The sequence below is a fragment of the Anomaloglossus baeobatrachus genome, chromosome 3 (genome assembly GCF_048569485.1).
Source record: "Anomaloglossus baeobatrachus isolate aAnoBae1 chromosome 3, aAnoBae1.hap1, whole genome shotgun sequence".
NCBI lineage: Eukaryota > Metazoa > Chordata > Amphibia > Anura > Aromobatidae > Anomaloglossus > Anomaloglossus baeobatrachus.
The window spans coordinates 666,243,560-666,265,820 of record NC_134355.1 but is presented as its reverse complement, the minus strand read 5'-3'; the positions used below and the strand labels follow the sequence as shown (position 1 = coordinate 666,265,820).

The 22,261-nt window shown below is 37.4% G+C and overlaps 9 non-coding genes across 9 annotated transcripts; all 9 read right to left on the bottom strand.

Moving 5' to 3' along the window:
* Positions 1-10,576: 10,576 nt before the first annotated feature.
* On the bottom strand, positions 10,577-10,662 carry TRNAR-UCU (transfer RNA arginine (anticodon UCU)). The gene is given in 2 exon segments: positions 10,577-10,612; positions 10,626-10,662. It is a non-coding gene; the product is annotated as a tRNA-Arg (tRNA).
* Positions 10,663-14,088: 3,426 nt separating this feature from the next.
* Positions 14,089-14,174, bottom strand: TRNAR-UCU (transfer RNA arginine (anticodon UCU)). Its single transcript is given in 2 exon segments — positions 14,089-14,124; positions 14,138-14,174. It is a non-coding gene; the product is annotated as a tRNA-Arg (tRNA).
* Positions 14,175-16,722: 2,548 nt separating this feature from the next.
* Positions 16,723-16,808, bottom strand: TRNAR-UCU (transfer RNA arginine (anticodon UCU)). The gene is given in 2 exon segments: positions 16,723-16,758; positions 16,772-16,808. It is a non-coding gene; the product is annotated as a tRNA-Arg (tRNA).
* A 786-nt stretch (positions 16,809-17,594) lies between these two features.
* On the bottom strand, positions 17,595-17,680 carry TRNAR-UCU (transfer RNA arginine (anticodon UCU)). Its single transcript is given in 2 exon segments — positions 17,595-17,630; positions 17,644-17,680. It is a non-coding gene; the product is annotated as a tRNA-Arg (tRNA).
* Positions 17,681-18,466: 786 nt separating this feature from the next.
* On the bottom strand, positions 18,467-18,552 carry TRNAR-UCU (transfer RNA arginine (anticodon UCU)). Its single transcript is given in 2 exon segments — positions 18,467-18,502; positions 18,516-18,552. It is a non-coding gene; the product is annotated as a tRNA-Arg (tRNA).
* A 786-nt stretch (positions 18,553-19,338) lies between these two features.
* Positions 19,339-19,424, bottom strand: TRNAR-UCU (transfer RNA arginine (anticodon UCU)). Its single transcript is given in 2 exon segments — positions 19,339-19,374; positions 19,388-19,424. It is a non-coding gene; the product is annotated as a tRNA-Arg (tRNA).
* A 786-nt stretch (positions 19,425-20,210) lies between these two features.
* On the bottom strand, positions 20,211-20,296 carry TRNAR-UCU (transfer RNA arginine (anticodon UCU)). The gene is given in 2 exon segments: positions 20,211-20,246; positions 20,260-20,296. It is a non-coding gene; the product is annotated as a tRNA-Arg (tRNA).
* A 786-nt stretch (positions 20,297-21,082) lies between these two features.
* TRNAR-UCU (transfer RNA arginine (anticodon UCU)) lies at positions 21,083-21,168 on the bottom strand. The gene is given in 2 exon segments: positions 21,083-21,118; positions 21,132-21,168. It is a non-coding gene; the product is annotated as a tRNA-Arg (tRNA).
* A 786-nt stretch (positions 21,169-21,954) lies between these two features.
* Positions 21,955-22,040, bottom strand: TRNAR-UCU (transfer RNA arginine (anticodon UCU)). Its single transcript is given in 2 exon segments — positions 21,955-21,990; positions 22,004-22,040. It is a non-coding gene; the product is annotated as a tRNA-Arg (tRNA).
* Positions 22,041-22,261: the final 221 nt, after the last annotated feature.

The following is a 22,261-nucleotide window of genomic DNA, read 5'->3' as shown; positions in this document are numbered from 1 at the left end:
AGTCTTAGGGTCTGGCAGTTAAACGCCGTAAATGCGATGTTTCGACACGCAGGAATTGGAATCTGCACATGTTGCAGCGTGTGTGGCAGCACCGCAGAGCCCTGCTGAAATACGGTAAGACATATAGCCTGGGATAACTTGATCCAGAGGTGGTGCAGATCACGCTGCTGGAGTGGTGTCAGATCAAGGACCTATGCACCCTGCTACACAGTTTTGAAATGTCGACGAAGATGTTTAGCACTGGCAATGTCATTCTCAGCGTGACAATTCTGGTCATCTACATGATGGAGCACACTGTAATTATTATTCGGAGTCAGGTGTTGGGACAAGAGGAAGGGGAGGAAGTACAGGAGGAGTCATATGCGGAAGGGATAACAAGATCTACGAGGTACAGATGGTCAGCGGCACCTATGCGGCAGTCATGGTGAGGGAGAGGGATTAACAAGGGCGCATAGTATCAGCAAAAAGTGTTGATGAAAGTGCAGGAGCCCATGAAGAAATGGAGGACGAACTGGCGATGGGCATGGAAGACTCAGCAGATGAGTGAGAGCTTGCTCACATTTCGGTTGTGCGAGGTTGGGGGGAGAGGGCAGAGGAAGGATGCACGATTCTCACCTCTCTGCCACCAACACACCAAGGACTTGGTCCTCCTGGATGCACAAGACACATGAGCGCCTTCTTGCTGCACTACCTACATGACCCTCGGATTGTATGAATTTGAACTAATCCTGAATACTGGGTTGCCACACTGTTAGATCCCCGGTACAAGACAAAATTTGGCGAACTAATTCCTGCCATAGAAATAGACGCACGTATACAGGAGTATCTGCAGAATGTGGTACGCAATCTTAGATCTACTTGTCCACTAAACACCAGTGCTGCACAGAGTGAATCTCAACGCTTTGTCATGGATAGGAGGAAATGGTCTTTTACTTGTCCACATCGGAGGGACCGAGGGATGGCTGCTGTGCTGAGATGGCGTTGAGTACGGTGTCCCTGCACAGTTGCACTTTTGGTCATATCCCAAAATGAGTTGAAAAAGGACAGATGCTGTTGGAAAGGGGAACAGGTGTGTTGGAAAGGGGAAAAAAGTTTTGGTCCGTGGATTTGGTGGTTAAGCAACTGTAACATTTGCTGAAGAAACAACATCTGTTACAGTGGGACTGGCAGATTTGGATAAAGTGGTATATAATCTGTGACCGCTATATAACGAAAATTAATAAGAAAAGAAAGAGAAAGGTATATATCCCCATCAGCAGTCAGTGTCCACTGTGCTCCCAGTTGGAAAAGGAGAGGTTGGCAACTTGAAGGTTTGGTGGAGGATACAGAGCTGTGTGGCTATGAAACTAATAGTAGCCTGAACCGAGTTAGACGCCATTCGGATCTGGAGACTGTGAGCCCTGTTAGCGTCACAGGGTCCACATGCCCACCCAGCCCAGGAACTCCCTGTTAACAACACAGGGGCCATTGAGTACGCTGACCGTGTGCGTAGGGGCCACACCTGTGGACAGCAGGCGCATCAGCAGCAGCAGGCCTGTTAATGCCACTGGGCTGCACAAGCAGGACTGTTAGGACAGGAGCTGGTCTTAACCGTTCTGCGTTACCAACTGTGGTGGTGGCCTGCATCCACCACCCGATCCCTGCCTACCTCTGGCCTAAAGCCGCAATGGGTTAAACACATGGAGGTGTGCTCTTTCGGAGCATAATAGAAGACTGCGCACCTCCTTGTTGGCTCCAGCCCCTTTTATAACCTGGGTCCGCCCCAAACCAGGGTGAACCACAATGCACCTCCTGGAGACAAAAGTAGAGTGACACGTCATGAGTGGCATAACTAGCGTCCTATTTGGAAACGCAACTTCAATGATGACCTCATGGCTGCCATGACCCAAACACCTCACCAGTCATCGTCTGAGCATCAATAATGCGGTGACAAATCATAGGTGTGGGCCTCTGCAAGCCATTTGGGAGGACACCTGATGCCCTGTGGTCTATATGGGACCCCTACATCAGGGCCAGGGCCAAAGAGTTCATTACCGGACCTATTCTCTGATGCAGGAAGTGCCTGAGCATGCTCAGTAGCATGAAATACAGTCTCTGAAAAAAGACTATCAGCTTTAGCATGGTGTCTATGCCCAAAACAGGACTTATACCCGGCACGGAATGCAAGCACCTGTGCAAAGAGGCTTTTCACACTTAGTGTGGGAGCATGCGCTGTATCCCGAAATGAAAACTTAGCGTCAGGAATGGCACAGTCAGGCTGAGCATACTCACTAGGCGAAACACTGTAATTATGCTGCAGCTGGGGTACATCGGCACACGCATGCGCACTAGCTGCCTCTCCACACTTAGACGTGGAGGGGAAATTTGTCTTGGAGATGCTGTCTATGAACAGAAGGAAAAGCTAAAGGAAGCCTGACTTTCTATCCCTCCGAATTATGAAATGCAGCAATGAATTCCATGAGTTTGCTATAACATTAGCGTAGCAAAATGTGCATGAGGGTGTGATGTAGAGGTGCTAGAAATAGCTTGTCACCAGTGGTGCACTAATGGAATACAACAGCCAGTTCTATGATGCCACAAAATGGCAGTATTTTGTGCTATCATTATAGCTTATTAAAAACAGAGCACGAGGTTGTCATGCAGAGGTGCTGCACATAGATTTGCAGTAGTGTGAATTGACAAAAGTACAATAGCCACGTTTAGGATACAACTAGGTACAGTGAGTGTTTGCTAGTATAATGGCTGAGTTTAAAAAAGTTTGAGTGTGCAATGCAGGCAGATGTCCTGCAAATAACGTTCCAATACTGTGAATTGACAAAAGTACAATAGCCACGTTTAGGATACAACTAGGTACAGTGAGTGAGTGCTAGTATAATGGCTGAGTTTAAAAAAGTTTGAGTGTGCAAGGCAGGCAGATGTCCTGCAAATAACGTTCCAATACTGTGAATTGACAAAAGTACAATAGCCACGTTTAGGATACAACTAGGTACAGTGAGTGTTTGCTAGTATAATGGCTGAGTTTAAAAAAGTTTGAGTGTGCAATGCAGGCAGACGTGCTGCTAATAACGTTCCAATACTGTGAATTGACAAAAGTACAATAGCCACGTTTAGGATACAACTAGGTACAGTGAGTGTTTGCTAGTATAATGGCTGAGTTTAAAAAAGTTTGAGTGTGCAAGGCAGGCAGATGTCCTGCAAATAACGTTCCAATACTGTGAATTGACAAAAGTACAATAGCCACGTTTAGGATACATACAACTAGGTACAGTGAGTGTTTGCTAGTATAATGGCTGAGTTTAAAAAAGTTTGAGTGTGCAATGCAGGCAGACGTGCTGCTAATAACGTTCCAATACTGTGAATTGACAAAAGTACAATAGCCACGTTTAGGATACAACTAGGTACAGTGAGTGTTTGCTAGTATAATGGCTGAGTTTAAAAAAGTTTGAGTGTGCAATGCAGGCAGACGTCCTGCAAATAACGTTCCAATACTGTGAATTGACAAAAGTACAATAGCCACGTTTAGGATACAACTAGGTACAGTGAGTGTTTGCTAGTATAATGGCTGAGTTTAAAAAAGTTTGAGTGTGCAATGCAGGCAGACGTGCTGCTAATAACGTTCCAATACTGTGAATTGACAAAAGTACAATAGCCACGTTTAGGATACAACTAGGTACAGTGAGTGTTTGCTAGTATAATGGCTGAGTTTAAAAAAGTTTGAGTGTGCAATGCAGGCAGACGTCCTGCAAATAACGTTCCAATACTGTGAATTGACAAAAGTACAATAGCCACGTTTAGGATACAACTAGGTACAGTGAGTGTTTGCTAGTATAATGGCTGAGTTTAAAAAAGTTTGAGTGTGCAATGCAGGCAGACGTCCTGCAAATAACGTTCCAATACTGTGAATTGACAAAAGTACAATAGCCACGTTTAGGATACAACTAGGTACAGTGAGTGTTTGCTAGTATAATGGCTGAGTTTAAAAAAGTTTGAGTGTGCAATGCAGGCAGACGTGCTGCAAATAACGTTCCAATACTGTGAATTGACAAAAGTACAATAGCCACGTTTAGGATACAACTAGGTACAGTGAGTGTTTGCTAGTATAATGGCTGAGTTTAAAAAAGTTTGAGTGTGCAATGCAGGCAGACGTCCTGCAAATAACGTTCCAATACTGTGAATTGACAAAAGTACAATAGCCACGTTTAGGATACAACTAGGTACAGTGAGTGTTTGCTAGTATAATGGCTGAGTTTAAAAAAGTTTGAGTGTGCAATGCAGGCAGACGTCCTGCAAATAACGTTCCAATACTGTGAATTGACAAAAGTACAATAGCCACGTTTAGGATACAACTAGGTACAGTGAGTGTTTGCTAGTATAATGGCTGAGTTTAAAAAAGTTTGAGTGTGCAATGCAGGCAGACGTCCTGCAAATAACGTTCCAATACTGTGAATTGACAAAAGTACAATAGCCACGTTTAGGATACAACTAGGTACAGTGAGTGTTTGCTAGTATAATGGCTGAGTTTAAAAAAGTTTGAGTGTGCAATGCAGGCAGACGTGCTGCAAATAACGTTCCAATACTGTGAATTGACAAAAGTACAATAGCCACGTTTAGGATACAACTAGGTACAGTGAGTGTTTGCTAGTATAATGGCTGAGTTTAAAAAAGTTTGAGTGTGCAATGCAGGCAGATGTCCTGCAAATAACGTTCCAATACTGTGAATTGACAAAAGTACAATAGCCACGTTTAGGATACAACTAGGTACAGTGAGTGTTTGCTAGTATAATGGCTGAGTTTAAAAAAGTTAGAGTGTGCAATGCAGGCAGATGTCATGCAAATAACGTTCCAATACTGTGAATTGACAAAAGTCCAATAGCCACGTATAGGATGCCACTAGGTACACTGAGTGTTTGCTAGTATAATGGCTTCGTTATAATTAGTTGGAGTGTGCAACGCAGGCAGATGCGCTCTGCAAATGTCTTGGCACTAGTGGGACTATAGCAAAGTCCAATAGCCACGTATAGGATGCCACTAGGTACACTGAGTGTTTGCTAGTAAAATTGCTTAGTTTAAAAAAGTTGTAGTGTGCAATGCAGGCAGACGTGCTCTGCAAATGTCTTTGCACTAGTGGGACTATAGCAAAGTCCAATAGCCACGTATAGGATGCCACTAGGTACACTGAGTGTTTGCTAGTAAAATTGCTTAGTTTAAAAAAGTTGTAGTGTGCAATGCAGGCAGACGTGCTCTGCAAATGTCTTTGCACTAGTGGGACTATAGCAAAGTCCAATAGCCACGTATAGGATGCAACTAGGTACACTGAGTGTTTGCTAGTAAAATTGCTTAGTTTAAAAAACTTGGAGTGTGCAATGCAGGCAGATGTGCTCTGCTAATGTCTTTGCACTAGTGGGACTATAGCAAAGTCCAATAGCCACGTATAGGATGCCACTAGGTACACTGAGTGTTTGCTAGTATAATGGCTTCGTTATAATTAGTTGGAGTGTGCAACGCAGGCAGATGCGCTCTGCAAATGTCTTGGCACTAGTGGGACTATAGCAAAGTCCAATAGCCACGTATAGGATGCCACTAGGTACACTGAGTGTTTGCTAGTAAAATTGCTTAGTTTAAAAAAGTTGTAGTGTGCAATGCAGGCAGACGTGCTCTGCAAATGTCTTTGCACTAGTGGGACTATAGCAAAGTCCAATAGCCACGTATAGGATGCCACTAGGTACACTGAGTGTTTGCTAGTAAAATTGCTTAGTTTACAAAACTTGGAGTGTGCAATGCAGGCAGATGTGCTCTGCTAATGTCTTTGCACTAGTGGGACTATAGCAAAGTCCAATAGCCACGTTTAGGATGCCACTAGGTACACTGAGTGTTTGCTAGTAAAATTGATTAGTTTAAAAAAGTTGTAGTGTGCAATGCAGGCAGACGTGCTCTGCAAATGTCTTTGCACTAGTGGGACTATAGCAAAGTCCAATAGCCACGTATAGGATGCCACTAGGTACACTGAGTGTTTGCTAGTAAAATTGCTTAGTTTAAAAAACTTGGAGTGTGCAATGCAGGCAGATGTGCTCTGCTAATGTCTTTGCACTAGTGGGACTATAGCAAAGTCCAATAGCCACGTATAGGATGCCACTAGGTACACTGAGTGTTTGCTAGTATAATGGCTTCGTTATAATTAGTTGGAGTGTGCAACGCAGGCAGATGCGCTCTGCAAATGTCTTGGCACTAGTGGGACTATAGCAAAGTCCAATAGCCACGTATAGGATGCCACTAGGTACACTGAGTGTTTGCTAGTAAAATTGCTTAGTTTAAAAAAGTTGTAGTGTGCAATGCAGGCAGACGTGCTCTGCAAATGTCTTTGCACTAGTGGGACTATAGCAAAGTCCAATAGCCACGTATAGGATGCCACTAGGTACACTGAGTGTTTGCTAGTAAAATTGCTTAGTTTAAAAAAGTTGTAGTGTGCAATGCAGGCAGACGTGCTCTGCAAATGTCTTTGCACTAGTGGGACTATAGCAAAGTCCAATAGCCACGTATAGGATGCCACTAGGTACACTGAGTGTTTGCTAGTAAAATTGCTTAGTTTAAAAAAGTTGTAGTGTGCAATGCAGGCAGATGCGCTCTGCAAATGTCTTGGCACTAGTGGGACTATAGCAAAGTCCAATAGCCACGTATAGGATGCCACTAGGTACACTGAGTGTTTGCTAGTAAAATTGCTTAGTTTAAAAAAGTTGTAGTGTGCAATGCAGGCAGACGTGCTCTGCAAATGTCTTTGCACTAGTGGGACTATAGCAAAGTCCAATAGCCACGTATAGGATGCCACTAGGTACACTGAGTGTTTGCTAGTAAAATTGCTTAGTTTAAAAAAGTTGTAGTGTGCAATGCAGGCAGACGTGCTCTGCAAATGTCTTTGCACTAGTGGGACTATAGCAAAGTCCAATAGCCACGTATAGGATGCCACTAGGTACACTGAGTGTTTGCTAGTAAAATTGCTTAGTTTAAAAAACTTGGAGTGTGCAATGCAGGCAGATGTGCTCTGCTAATGTCTTTGCACTAGTGGGACTATAGCAAAGTCCAATAGCCACGTTTAGGATGCCACTAGGTACACTGAGTGTTTGCTAGTAAAATTGATTAGTTTAAAAAAGTTGTAGTGTGCAATGCAGGCAGACGTGCTCTGCAAATGTCTTTGCACTAGTGGGACTATAGCAAAGTCCAATAGCCACGTATAGGATGCCACTAGGTACACTGAGTGTTTGCTAGTAAAATTGCTTAGTTTAAAAAAGTTGTAGTGTGCAATGCAGGCAGACGTGCTCTGCAAATGTCTTTGCACTAGTGGGACTATAGCAAAGTCCAATAGCCACGTATAGGATGCCACTAGGTACACTGAGTGTTTGCTAGTAAAATTGCTTAGTTTAAAAAACTTGGAGTGTGCAATGCAGGCAGATGTGCTCTGCTAATGTCTTTGCACTAGTGGGACTATAGCAAAGTCCAATAGCCACGTTTAGGATGCCACTAGGTACACTGAGTGTTTGCTAGTAAAATTGATTAGTTTAAAAAAGTTGTAGTGTGCAATGCAGGCAGACGTGCTCTGCAAATGTCTTTGCACTAGTGGGACTATAGCAAAGTCCAATAGCCACGTATAGGATGCCACTAGGTACACTGAGTGTTTGCTAGTAAAATTGCTTAGTTTAAAAAAGTTGTAGTGTGCAATGCAGGCAGACGTGCTCTGCAAATGTCTTTGCACTAGTGGGACTATAGCAAAGTCCAATAGCCACGTATAGGATGCCACTAGGTACACTGAGTGTTTGCTAGTAAAATTGCTTAGTTTAAAAAACTTGGAGTGTGCAATGCAGGCAGATGTGCTCTGCTAATGTCTTTGCACTAGTGGGACTATAGCAAAGTCCAATAGCCACGTATAGGATGCCACTAGGTACACTGAGTGTTTGCTAGTATAATGGCTTCGTTATAATTAGTTGGAGTGTGCAACGCAGGCAGATGCGCTCTGCAAATGTCTTGGCACTAGTGGGACTATAGCAAAGTCCAATAGCCACGTATAGGATGCCACTAGGTACACTGAGTGTTTGCTAGTAAAATTGCTTAGTTTAAAAAAGTTGTAGTGTGCAATGCAGGCAGACGTGCTCTGCAAATGTCTTTGCACTAGTGGGACTATAGCAAAGTCCAATAGCCACGTATAGGATGCCACTAGGTACACTGAGTGTTTGCTAGTAAAATTGCTTAGTTTAAAAAAGTTGTAGTGTGCAATGCAGGCAGACGTGCTCTGCAAATGTCTTTGCACTAGTGGGACTATAGCAAAGTCCAATAGCCACGTATAGGATGCCACTAGGTACACTGAGTGTTTGCTAGTAAAATTGCTTAGTTTAAAAAAGTTGTAGTGTGCAATGCAGGCAGACGTGCTCTGCAAATGTCTTTGCACTAGTGGGACTATAGCAAAGTCCAATAGCCACGTATAGGATGCCACTAGGTACACTGAGTGTTTGCTAGTAAAATTGCTTAGTTTAAAAAAGTTGTAGTGTGCAATGCAGGCAGACGTGCTCTGCAAATGTCTTTGCACTAGTGGGACTATAGCAAAGTCCAATAGCCACGTATAGGATGCCACTAGGTACACTGAGTGTTTGCTAGTAAAATTGCTTAGTTTAAAAAAGTTGTAGTGTGCAATGCAGGCAGACGTGCTCTGCAAATGTCTTTGCACTAGTGGGACTATAGCAAAGTCCAATAGCCACGTATAGGATGCCACTAGGTACACTGAGTGTTTGCTAGTATAATGGCTTCGTTATAATTAGTTGGAGTGTGCAACGCAGGCAGATGCGCTCTGCAAATGTCTTGGCACTAGTGGGACTATAGCAAAGTCCAATAGCCACGTATAGGATGCCACTAGGTACACTGAGTGTTTGCTAGTAAAATTGCTTAGTTTAAAAAAGTTGTAGTGTGCAATGCAGGCAGACGTGCTCTGCAAATGTCTTTGCACTAGTGGGACTATAGCAAAGTCCAATAGCCACGTATAGGATGCCACTAGGTACACTGAGTGTTTGCTAGTAAAATTGCTTAGTTTAAAAAAGTTGTAGTGTGCAATGCAGGCAGACGTGCTCTGCAAATGTCTTTGCACTAGTGGGACTATAGCAAAGTCCAATAGCCACGTATAGGATGCCACTAGGTACACTGAGTGTTTGCTAGTAAAATTGCTTAGTTTAAAAAACTTGGAGTGTGCAATGCAGGCAGACGTGCTCTGCAAATGTCTTTGCACTAGTGGGACTATAGCAAAGTCCAATAGCCACGTTTAGGATGCCACTAGGTACACTGAGTGTTTGCTAGTATAATGGCTTACTTAGAATGAGTTGGAGTGTGCAGAGGACAAGAGGGTACAGTGGCAGGATTGTGGTGCTCTGGGTAGAGGAATGGAAGCCTGCCTTTCTATTCCCTCCTAATGGTGAAATGCAGGGAGGAAATCCCTGACCTGGGCTACACAGACGCTGTTGCTGTTTGCAGGACCTGTCACCTTAACTCTGACCCTGCCGCTTTGAGCCCTTAAAAGGACTGCTAGAATGTGCTCTCCCTAAGCTGTCTAACGCTGTGTATGCAGCGCATACAGCTGTATCGGCTATAGGACTCAGGAGGACGGAGCTGCGACACTGATGTCTGACACCAAAGACGCAGAAGGCAGATAATGGCGTTCGTGAAGAAAATGTCCGGTTTTATAATGCAGGGACATGTGACATGCAGATCCTATCACACATGCCGTTGCTTCTCTGGCTCAAAGTCCACTTAGGAGTGTGTGTGTCTGTGATTGGCTGACATGCTGGCCCGCCCCACAAGACGCGCGCGCTTAGGGAAGGAAGACAAGAAAAAAAAAAAAAAAAATGGCGATCGCCATTATAGAAACAGCAGTGATCTGAAGGCGCTGTTCACGCACACTATACACTGAAATGTGATAATAGTTTGATTCACAGAGTGACTTACACTATTACAGCAGAAACCAAGCTAGGATTTAGCTGTTTTTTGGCTGCTAGAACCGTTCTCGAACGTTTCTAGAACTATCGAGCTTTTGCAAAAAGCTCGAGTTCTAGTTCGATCTAGAACATGACCCAAAATCACTCGAGCCGCGAACTGGAGAACCACGAACCACGAACCGCGCTCAACTCTACTAAAGAGTGTTTTTTTAGCAGCTTCCTCAACATTCTTTTCTTTGATCATTTTAAAATCTGATTTACATTTGGAAATTCAGGTATTCTAAAATATAACATCAAGATGTTCAATAATTTTAGAACCAGCAGAGAAAAACTCAGCGTTAGCATTTTCTCGACTCTCTCTGTGTTCTAGACACACATAACAAATCTACATGAAGAATGAATTTCAAAACAGGATGGAAAAGCAGCATTTTAAAAGTTCACAAAACTGGGTTGCCTTCTTAGTCTTTTCTAGAAAGGGGAGCCCTAGCGATTTTTGAATTCTACAAAAATGCTCTAAAGGATAATAATAAATCATATATTAGATCATTTCTTACTCTTTATTATCTTATGGGTATTATATAGGACTTTCGCATCAGACACCAAACAAAAGCTGACTCTGGCAGGACTCGAACCCACAACCTTTGAATGCCTACACTTTCCTAGAAGTCCAATGCGCTATCCATTGCGCCACAGAGCCTGAAACTGAAAAAAATTGTTTGGAACTTCAGTGTGGCTAAAACTAATAAGAGAAAGAATAGTAAAAATGGAAATCACTCTAAAAGCAATCTTTCAAGATTTAAGAGCAGATTTTCACAAAATATTTACATTTTAGTAAAGACAAAAATTTCAAGCCAATTTTCTGGACATATCTTATGGCATACATTATGATTTCAGGAGGCAAATAAACTTTTTTGGAAAATATTTCCGTTTTTTTCAATTCCACTTTTAAAGAATACTGAAGATAATAGATAAAGGTTTAAATTCTTTAGATACAAAACTCTTCTCCAATTAAAACAAGCCTCCAATCTTTGAATCTTTATCTTATCTAGACATTTACATTCGCCACTTTGTGCTAAAGAGTGTATTTTTAGCAGCTTCTTCTACATTCTTTTCTTTGATCATTTTAAAATCTGATTTACATTTGGAAATTCAGGTATTCTAAAATATAACATCAAGATGTTCAATAATTTTAGAACCAGCAGAGAAAAACTCAGCGTTAGCATTTTCTCGACTCTCTCTGTGTTCTAGACACACATAACAAATCTACATGAAGAATTAATTTCAAAACAGGATGGAAAAGCAGCATTTTAAAAGTTCACAAAGCTGGGTTGCCTTCTTAGTCTTTTCTAGAAAGGGGAGCCCTAGCGATTTTTGAATTCTACAAAAATGCTCTAAAGGATAATAATAAATCATATATTAGATCATTTCTTACTCTTTATTATCTTATGGGTTTTATATAGGACTTTCGCATCAGACACCAAACAAAAGCTGACTCTGGCGGGACTCAAACCCACAACCTTTGAATGCCTACACTTTCCTAAAAGTCCAATGCACTATCCATTGCGCCACAGAGCCTGAAACTGAATCAAATTGTTTGGAACTTCAGTGTGGCTAAAACTAATAAGAGAAAGAATAGTAAAAATGGAAATCACTCTAAAAGCAATCTTTCAAGATTTGAGAGCAGATTTTCACAAAATATTTACATTTTAGTAAAGACAAAAATTTCAAGCAAATTTTCTGGACATATCTTATGGCATACATTATGATTTCAGGAGGCAAATAAACTTTTTTGGAAAATATTTCCGTTTTTTACAATTCCACTTTTAAAGAATACTGAAGATAACGGATAAAGGTTTAAATTCTTTAGATACAAAACTCTTCTCCAATTAAAACAAGCCTCCAATCTTTGAATCTTTATCTTATCTAGACATTTACATTCGCCACTTTGTGCTAAAGAGTGTTTTTTTAGCAGCTTCCTCAACATTCTTTTCTTTGATCATTTTAAAATCTGATTTACATTTGGAAATTCAGGTATTCTAAAATATAACATCAAGATGTTCAATAATTTTAGAACCAGCAGAGAAAAACTCAGCGTTAGCATTTTCTCGACTCTCTCTGTGTTCTAGACACACATAACAAATCTACATGAAGAATGAATTTCAAAACAGGATGGAAAAGCAGCATTTTAAAAGTTCACAAAACTGGGTTGCCTTCTTAGTCTTTTCTAGAAAGGGGAGCCCTAGTGATTTTTGGATTCTACAAAAATGCTCTAAAGGATAATAATAAATCATATATTAGATCATTTCTTACTCTTTATTATCTTATGGGTTTTATATAGGACTTTCGCATCAGACACCAAACAAAAGCTGACTCTGGCGGGACTCAAACCCACAACCTTTGAATGCCTACACTTTCCTTAAAGTCCAATGCACTATCCATTGCGCCACAGAGCCTGAAACTGAATCAAATTGTTTGGAACTTCAGTGTGGCTAAAACTAATAAGAGAAAGAATAGTAAAAATGGAAATCACTCTAAAAGCAATCTTTCAAGATTTGAGAGCAGATTTTCACAAAATATTTACATTTTAGTAAAGACAAAAATTTCAAGCCAATTTTCTAGACATATCTTATGGCATACATTATGATTTCAGGAGGCAAATAAACTTTTTTGGAAAATATTTCCATTTTTTTCAATTCCACTTTTAAAGAATACTGAAGATAATGGATAAAGGTTTAAATTCTTTAGATACAAAATTCTTCTCCAATTAAAACAAGCCTCCAATCTTTGAATCTTGATCTTATCTAGACATTTACATTCGCCACTTTGTGCTAAAGAGTGTTTTTTTAGCAGCTTCCTCTACATTCTTTTCTTTGATCATTTTAAAATCTGATTCACATTTGGAAATTCGGGTATTCTAAAATATAACATAAAGATGTTCAATAATTTTAGAACCAGCAGAGAAAAACTCAGTGTTAGCATTTTCTCGACTCTCTCTGTGTTCTAGACACACATAACAAATCTACATGAAGAATGAATTCTAAAACAGGATGGAAAAGCAGCATTTTAAAAGTTCACAAAACTGGGTTGCCTTCTTAGTCTTTTCTAGAAAGGGGAGCCCTAGCGATTTTTGAATTCTACAAAAATGCTCTAAAGGATAATAATAAATCATATATTAGATCATTTCTTACTCTTTATTATCTTATGGGTATTATATAGGACTTTCGCATCAGACACCAAACAAAAGCTGACTCTGGCGGGACTCGAACCCAAAACCTTTGAATGCCTACACTTTTTCAGAAGTTCAATGCACTATCCATTGCGCCACAGAGCCCGAAACTGAAAAAAATTGTTTGGAACTTCAGTGTGGCTAAAACTAATAAGAGAAAGAATAGTAAAAATGGAAATCACTCTAAAAGCAATCTTTCAAGATTTGAGAGCAGATTTTCACAAAATATTTACATTTTAGTAAAGACAAAAATTTCAAGCCAATTTTCGGGACATATCTTATGGCATACATTATGATTTCAGGAGGCAAATAAACTTTTTTGGAAAATATTTCCGTTTTTTTCAATTCCACTTTTAAAGAATACTGAAGATAATGGATAAAGGTTTAAATTCTTTAGATACAAAACTCTTCTCCAATTAAAACAAGCCTCCAATCTTTGAATCTTGATCTTATCTAGACATTTACATTCGCCACTTTGTGCTAAAGAGTGTTTTTTTAGCAGCTTCCTCTACATTCTTTTCTTTGATCATTTTAAAATCTGATTTACATTTGGAAATTCAGGTATTCTAAAATATAACATCAAGATGTTCAATAATTTTAGAACCAGCAGAGAAAAACTCAGCGTTAGCATTTTCTCGACTCTCTCTGTGTTCTAGACACACATAACAAATCTACATGAAGAATGAATTTCAAAACAGGATGGAAAAGCAGCATTTTAAAAGTTCACAAAACTGGGTTGCCTTCTTAGTCTTTTCTAGAAAGGGGAGCCCTAGCGATTTTTGAATTCTACAAAAATGCTCTAAAGGATAATAATAAATCATATATTAGATCATTTCTTACTCTTTATTATCTTATGGGTATTATATAGGACTTTCACATCAGACACCAAACAAAAGCAGACTCTGGCGGGACTCGAACCCACAATCTTTGAATGCCTACACTTTCCTAGAAGTCCAATGCGCTATCCATTGCGCCACAGAGCCTGAAACTATAAAAAATTGTTTGGAACTTCAGTGTGGCTAAAACTAATAAGAGAAAGAATAGTAAAGATGGAAATCACTCTAAAAGCAATCTTTCAAGGTTTGAGAGCAGATTTTCACAAAATATTTACATTTTAGTAAAGACAAAAATTTCAAGCCAATTTTCTGGACATATCTTATGGCATACATTATGATTTCAGGAGGCAAATAAACTTTTTTGGAAAATATTTCCGTTTTTTTCAATTCCACTTTTAAAGAATACTGAAGATAATGGATAAAGGTTTAAATTCTTTAGATACAAAACTCTTCTCTAATTAAACCAAGCCTCCAATCTTTGAATCTTTATCTTATCTAGACATTTACATTCGCCACTTTGTGCTAAAGAGTGTTTTTTTAGCAGCTTCCTCTACATTCTTTTCTTTGATCATTTTAAAATCTGATTTACATTTGGAAATTCAGGTATTCTAAAATATAACATCAAGATGTTCAATAATTTTAGAACCAGCAGAGAAAAACTCAGTGTTAGCATTTCCTCGACTCTCTCTGTGTTCTAGACACACATAACAAATCTACATGAAGAATGAATTTCAAAACAGGATGGAAAAGCAGCATTTTAAAAGTTCACAAAACTGGGTTGCCTTCTTAGTCTTTTCTAGAAAGGGGAGCCCTAGCGAACTTTGAATTCTACAAAAATGCTCAAAAGGATAATAATAAATCATATATTAGATCATTTCTTACTCTTTATTATCTTATGGGTATTATATAGGACTTTCGCATCAGACACCAAGCAAAAGCTGACTCTGGCGGGACTCAAACTCACAACCTTTGAATGCCTATGCTTTCCTAAAAGTTCAATGCGCTATCCATTGCGCTACAGAGCCAGAAACTGAAAAAAATTGTTTGTAACTTCAGTGTGCCTAAAACTAATAAGACAAAGAATAGTAAAGATGGAAATCACTCTAAAAGCAATCTTTCAAGATTTGAGAGCAGATTTTTACAAAATATTTACATTTTAGTAAAGACAAAAATTTCATGCCAATTTTCTGGAAATATCTTATGGCATACATTATGATTTCAGGAGGCAAATCAACTTTTTTGGAAAATATTTCCGTTTTTTTTAATTCCACTTTTAAAAAATACTGAAGATAATGGATAAAGGTTTAAATTCTTTAGATACAAAACTCTTCTCCAATTAAAACAAGCCTCCAATCTTTGAATCTTTATCTTATCTAGACATTTACATTCGCCACTTTGTGCTAAAGAGTGTTTTTTTAGCAGCTTCCTCTACATTCTTTTCTTTGATCATTTTAAAATCTCATTTACATTTGGAAATTCAGGTATTCTAAAATATAACATCAAGATGTTCAATAATTTTAGAACCAGCAGAGAAAAACTCAGCATTAGCATTTTCTTGACTCTCTCTGTGTTCTAGACACACATAACAAATCTACATGAAGAATGAATTTCAAAACAGGATGGAAAAGCAGCATTTTAAAAGTTCACAAAACTGGGTTGCCTTCTTAGTCTTTTCTAGAAAGGGGAGCCCTAGCGATTTTTGAATTCTACAAAAATGCTCTAAAGGATAATAATAAATCATATATTAGATCATTTCTTACTCTTTATTATCTTATGGGTATTATATAGGACATTTGCATCAGACACCAAACAAAAGCTGACTCTGGCGGGACTTGAACACACAACCTTTGAATGCCTACACTTTCCTAGAAGTCCAATGCACTATCCATTGCGCCACAGAGCCTGAAACTGAATCAAATTGTTTGGAACTTCAGTGTGGCTAAAACTAATAAGAGAACGAATAGTAAAAATGGAAATCACTCTAAAAGCAATCTTTCAAGATTTGAGAGCAGATTTTCCCAAAATATTTACATTTTAGTAAAGACAAAAATTTCAAGCCAATTTTCGGGACATATCTTATGGCATACATTATGATTTCAGGAGGCAAATAAACTTTTTTGGAAAATATTTCCGTTTTTTTCAATTCCACTTTTAAAGAATACTGAAGATAATGGATAAAGGTTTAAATTCTTTAGATACAAAACTCTTCTCCAATTAAAACAAGCCTCCAATCTTTGAATCTTGATCTTATCTAGACATTTACATTCGCCACTTTGTGCTAAAGAGTGTTTTTTTAGCAGCTTCCTCTACATTCTTTTCTTTGATCATTTTAAAATCTGATTTACATTTGGAAATTCAGGTATTCTAAAATATAACATCAAGATGTTCAATAATTTTAGAACCAGCAGAGAAAAACTCAGCGTTAGCATTTTCTCAACTCTCTCTGTGTTTTAGACACACATAACAAATCTACATGAAGAATGAATTTCAAAACAGGATGGAAAAGCAGCATTTTCAAAGTTCACAAAACTGGGTTGCCTTCTTAGTCTTTTCTAGAAAGGGGAGCCCTAGCAATTTTTGAATTCTACAAAAATGCTCTAAAGGATAATAATAAATCATATATTAAATCATTTCTTACTCTTTATTATCTTATGGGTATTATATAGGACTTTCGCATCAGACACCAAACAAAAGCTGACTCTGGCGGGACTCGAACCCACAACCTTTGAATGCCTACACTTTCCTAGAAGTCCAATGTGCTATCCATTGCGCCACAGAGCCTGAAACTGAAAAAAATTGTTTGGAACTTCAGTGTGGCTAAAACTAATAAGAGAAAGAATAGTAAAAATGGAAATCACTCTAAAAGCAATCTTTCAAGATTTGAGAGCAGATTTTCACAAAATATTTACATTTTAGTAAAGACAAGAATTTCAAGCCAATTTTCTGGACATATCTTATGGCATACATTATGATTTCAGGAGGCAAATAAACTTTTTTGGAAAATATTTCCGTTTTTTTCACTTTTAAAGAATACTGAAGATAATGGAAAAAGGTTTAAATTCTTTAGATACAAAACTCTTCTCCAAATAAAACAAGCCTCCAATCTTTGAATCTTTATCTTATCTAGACATTTACATTCGCCACTTTGTGCTAAAGAGTGTTTTTTTAGCAGCTTCCTCTACATTCTTTTCTTTGATCATTTTAAAATCTGATTTACATTTGGAAATTCAGGTATTCTAAAATATAACATCAAGATGTTCAATAATTTTAGAACCAGCAGAGAAAAACTCAGCGTTAACATTTTCTCAACTCTCTCTGTGTTTTAGACATACATAACAAATCTACATGAAGAATGAATTTCAAAACAGGATGGAAAAGCAGCATTTTAAAAGTTCACAAAACTGGGTTGCCTTCTTAGTCTTTTCTAGAAAGGGGAGCCCTAGCGATTTTTGAATTCTACAAAAATGCTCTAAAGGATAATAATAAATCATATATTAAATCATTTCTTACTCTTTATTATCTTATGGGTATTATATAGGACTTTCGCATCAGACACCAAACAAAAGCTGACTCTGGCGGGACTCGAACCCACAACCTTTGAATGCCTACACTTTCCTAGAAGTCCAATGCGCTATCCATTGCGCCACAGAGCCTGAAACTGAAAAAAATTGTTTGGAACTTCAGTGTGGCTAAAACTAATAAGAGAAAGAATAGTAAAAATGGAAATCACTCTAAAAGCAATCTTTCAAGATTTGAGAGCAGATTTTCACAAAATATTTACATTTTAGTAAAGACAAGAATTTCAAGCCAATTTTCTGGACATATCTTATGGCATACATTATGATTTCAGGAGGCAAATAAACTTTTTTGGAAAATATTTCCGTTTTTTTCACTTTTAAAGAATACTGAAGATAATGGATAAAGGTTTAAATTCTTTAGATACAAAACTCTTCTCCAAATAAAACAAGCCTCCAATCTTTGAATCTTTATCTTATCTAGACATTTACATTCGCCACTTTGTGCTAAAAAGTGGTTTTTTAGCAGCTTCCTCTACATTCTTTTCTTTGATCATTTTAAAATCTGATTTACATTTGGAAATTCAGGTATTCTAAAATATAACATCAAGATGTTCAATAATTTTAGAACCAGCAGAGAAAAACTCAGCGTTAGCATTTTCTCAACTCTCTCTGTGTTTTAGACACACATAACAAATCTACATGAAGAATGATTTTCAAAACAGGATGGAAAAGCAGCATTTTAAAAGTTCACAAAACTGGGTTGCCTTCTTAGTCTTTTCTAGAAAGGGGAGCCCTAGCGATTTTTGAATTCTACAAAAATGCTCTAAAGGATAATAATAAATCATATATTAAATCATTTCTTACTCTTTATTATCTTATGGGTATTATATAGGACTTTCGCATCAGACACCAAACAAAAGCTGACTCTGGCGGGACTCGAACCCACAACCTTTGAATGCCTACACTTTCCTAGAAGTCCAATGCGCTATCCATTGCGCCACAGAGCCTGAAACTGAAAAAAAATGTCTGGAACTTCAGTGTGGCTAAAACTAATAAGAGAAAGAATAGTAAAAATGGAAATCACTCTAAAAGCAATCTTTCAAGATTTGAGAGCAGATTTTCACAAAATATTTACATTTTAGTAAAGACAAGAATTTCAAGCCAATTTTCTGGACATATCTTATGGCATACATTATGATTTCAGGAGGCAAATAAACTTTTTTGGAAAATATTTCCGTTTTTTTCACTTTTAAAGAATACTGAAGATAATGGATAAAGGTTTAAATTCTTTAGATACAAAACTCTTCTCCAATTAAAACAAGCCTCCAATCTTTGAATCTTTATCTTATCTAGACATTTACATTCGCCACTTTGTGCTAAAGAGTGTTTTTTTAGCAGCTTCATCTACATTCTTTTCTTTGATCATTTTAAAATCTGATTTACATTTGGAAATTCAGGTATTCTAAAATATAACATCAAGATGTTCAATAATTTTAGAACCAGCAGAGAAAAACTCAGCGTTAGCATTTTCTCAACTCTCTCTGTGTTTTAGACACACATAACAAATCTACATGAAGAATGAATTTCAAAACAGGATGGAAAAGCAGCATTTTAAAAGTTCACAAAACTGGGTTGCCTTCTTAGTCTTTTCTAGAAAGGGGAGCCCTAGCGATTTTTGAATTCTACAAAAATGCTCTAAAGGATAATAATAAATCATATATTAAATCATTTCTTACTCTTTATTATCTTATGGGTATTATATAGGACTTTCGCATCAGACACCAAACAAAAACTGACTCTGGCGGGACTCGAACCCACAACCTTTGAATGCCTACACTTTCCTAGAAGTCCAATGTGCTATCCATTGCGCCACAGAGCCTGAAACTGAAAAAAATTGTTTGGAACTTCAGTGTGGCTAAAACTAATAAGAGAAAGAATAGTAAAAATGGAAATCACTCTAAAAGCAATCTTTCAAGATTTGAGAGCAGATTTTCACAAAATATTTACATTTTAGTAAAGACAAGAATTTCAAGCCAATTTTCTGGACATATCTTATGGCATACATTATGATTTCAGGAGGCAAATAAACTTTTTTGGAAAATATTTCCGTTTTTTTCACTTTTAAAGAATACTGAAGATAATGGAAAAAGGTTTAAATTCTTTAGATACAAAACTCTTCTCCAAATAAAACAAGCCTCCAATCTTTGAATCTTTATCTTATCTAGACATTTACATTCGCCACTTTGTGCTAAAGAGTGTTTTTTTAGCAGCTTCCTCTACATTCTTTTCTTTGATCATTTTAAAATCTGATTTACATTTGGAAATTCAGGTATTCTAAAATATAACATCAAGATGTTCAATAATTTTAGAACCAGCAGAGAAAAACTCAGCGTTAACATTTTCTCAACTCTCTCTGTGTTTTAGACATACATAACAAATCTACATGAAGAATGAATTTCAAAACAGGATGGAAAAGCAGCATTTTAAAAGTTCACAAAACTGGGTTGCCTTCTTAGTCTTTTCTAGAAAGGGGAGCCCTAGCGATTTTTGAATTCTACAAAAATGCTCTAAAGGATAATAATAAATCATATATTAAATCATTTCTTACTCTTTATTATCTTATGGGTATTATATAGGACTTTCGCATCAGACACCAAACAAAAGCTGACTCTGGCGGGACTCGAACCCACAACCTTTGAATGCCTACACTTTCCTAGAAGTCCAATGCGCTATCCATTGCGCCACAGAGCCTGAAACTGAAAAAAATTGTTTGGAACTTCAGTGTGGCTAAAACTAATAAGAGAAAGAATAGTAAAAATGGAAATCACTCTAAAAGCAATCTTTCAAGATTTGAGAGCAGATTTTCACAAAATATTTACATTTTAGTAAAGACAAGAATTTCAAGCCAATTTTCTGGACATATCTTATGGCATACATTATGATTTCAGGAGGCAAATAAACTTTTTTGGAAAATATTTCCGTTTTTTTCACTTTTAAAGAATACTGAAGATAATGGATAAAGGTTTAAATTCTTTAGATACAAAACTCTTCTCCAAATAAAACAAGCCTCCAATCTTTGAATCTTTATCTTATCTAGACATTTACATTCGCCACTTTGTGCTAAAAAGTGGTTTTTTAGCAGCTTCCTCTACATTCTTTTCTTTGATCATTTTAAAATCTGATTTACATTTGGAAATTCAGGTATTCTAAAATATAACATCAAGATGTTCAATAATTTTAGAACCAGCAGAGAAAAACTCAGCGTTAGCATTTTCTCAACTCTCTCTGTGTTTTAGACACACATAACAAATCTACATGAAGAATGATTTTCAAAACAGGATGGAAAAGCAGCATTTTAAAAGTTCACAAAACTGGGTTGCCTTCTTAGTCTTTTCTAGAAAGGGGAGCCCTAGCGATTTTTGAATTCTACAAAAATGCTCTAAAGGATAATAATAAATCATATATTAAATCATTTCTTACTCTTTATTATCTTATGGGTATTATATAGGACTTTCGCATCAGACACCAAACAAAAGCTGACTCTGGCGGGACTCGAACCCACAACCTTTGAATGCCTACACTTTCCTAGAAGTCCAATGCGCTATCCATTGCGCCACAGAGCCTGAAACTGAAAAAAAATGTCTGGAACTTCAGTGTGGCTAAAACTAATAAGAGAAAGAATAGTAAAAATGGAAATCACTCTAAAAGCAATCTTTCAAGATTTGAGAGCAGATTTTCACAAAATATTTACATTTTAGTAAAGACAAGAATTTCAAGCCAATTTTCTGGACATATCTTATGGCATACATTATGATTTCAGGAGGCAAATAAACTTTTTTGGAAAATATTTCCGTTTTTTTCACTTTTAAAGAATACTGAAGATAATGGATAAAGGTTTAAATTCTTTAGATACAAAACTCTTCTCCAATTAAAACAAGCCTCCAATCTTTGAATCTTTATCTTATCTAGACATTTACATTCGCCACTTTGTGCTAAAGAGTGTTTTTTTAGCAGCTTCATCTACATTCTTTTCTTTGATCATTTTAAAATCTGATTTACATTTGGAAATTCAGGTATTCTAAAATATAACATCAAGATGTTCAATAATTTTAGAACCAGCAGAGAAAAACTCAGCGTTAGCATTTTCTCAACTCTCTCTGTGTTTTAGACACACATAACAAATCTACATGAAGAATGAATTTCAAAACAGGATGGAAAAGCAGCATTTTAAAAGTTCACAAAACTGGGTTGCCTTCTTAGTCTTTTCTAGAAAGGGGAGCCCTAGCGATTTTTGAATTCTACAAAAATGCTCTAAAGGATAATAATAAATCATATATTAAATCATTTCTTACTCTTTATTATCTTATGGGTATTATATAGGACTTTCGCATCAGACACCAAACAAAAACTGACTCTGGCGGGACTCGAACCCACAACCTTTGAAAGCCTACACTTTCCTAGAAGTCCAATGCGCTATCCATTGCGCCACAGAGCCTGAAACTGAAAAAAATTGTTTGGAACTTCAGTGTGGCTAAAACTAATAAGAGAAAGAATAGTAAAAATGGAAATCACTCTAAAAGCAATCTTTCAAGATTTGAGAGCAGATTTTCACAAAATATTTACATTTTAGTAAAGACAAGAAATTCAAGCCAATTTTCTGGACATATCTTATGGCATACATTATGATTTCAGGAGGCAAATAAACTTTTTTGGAAA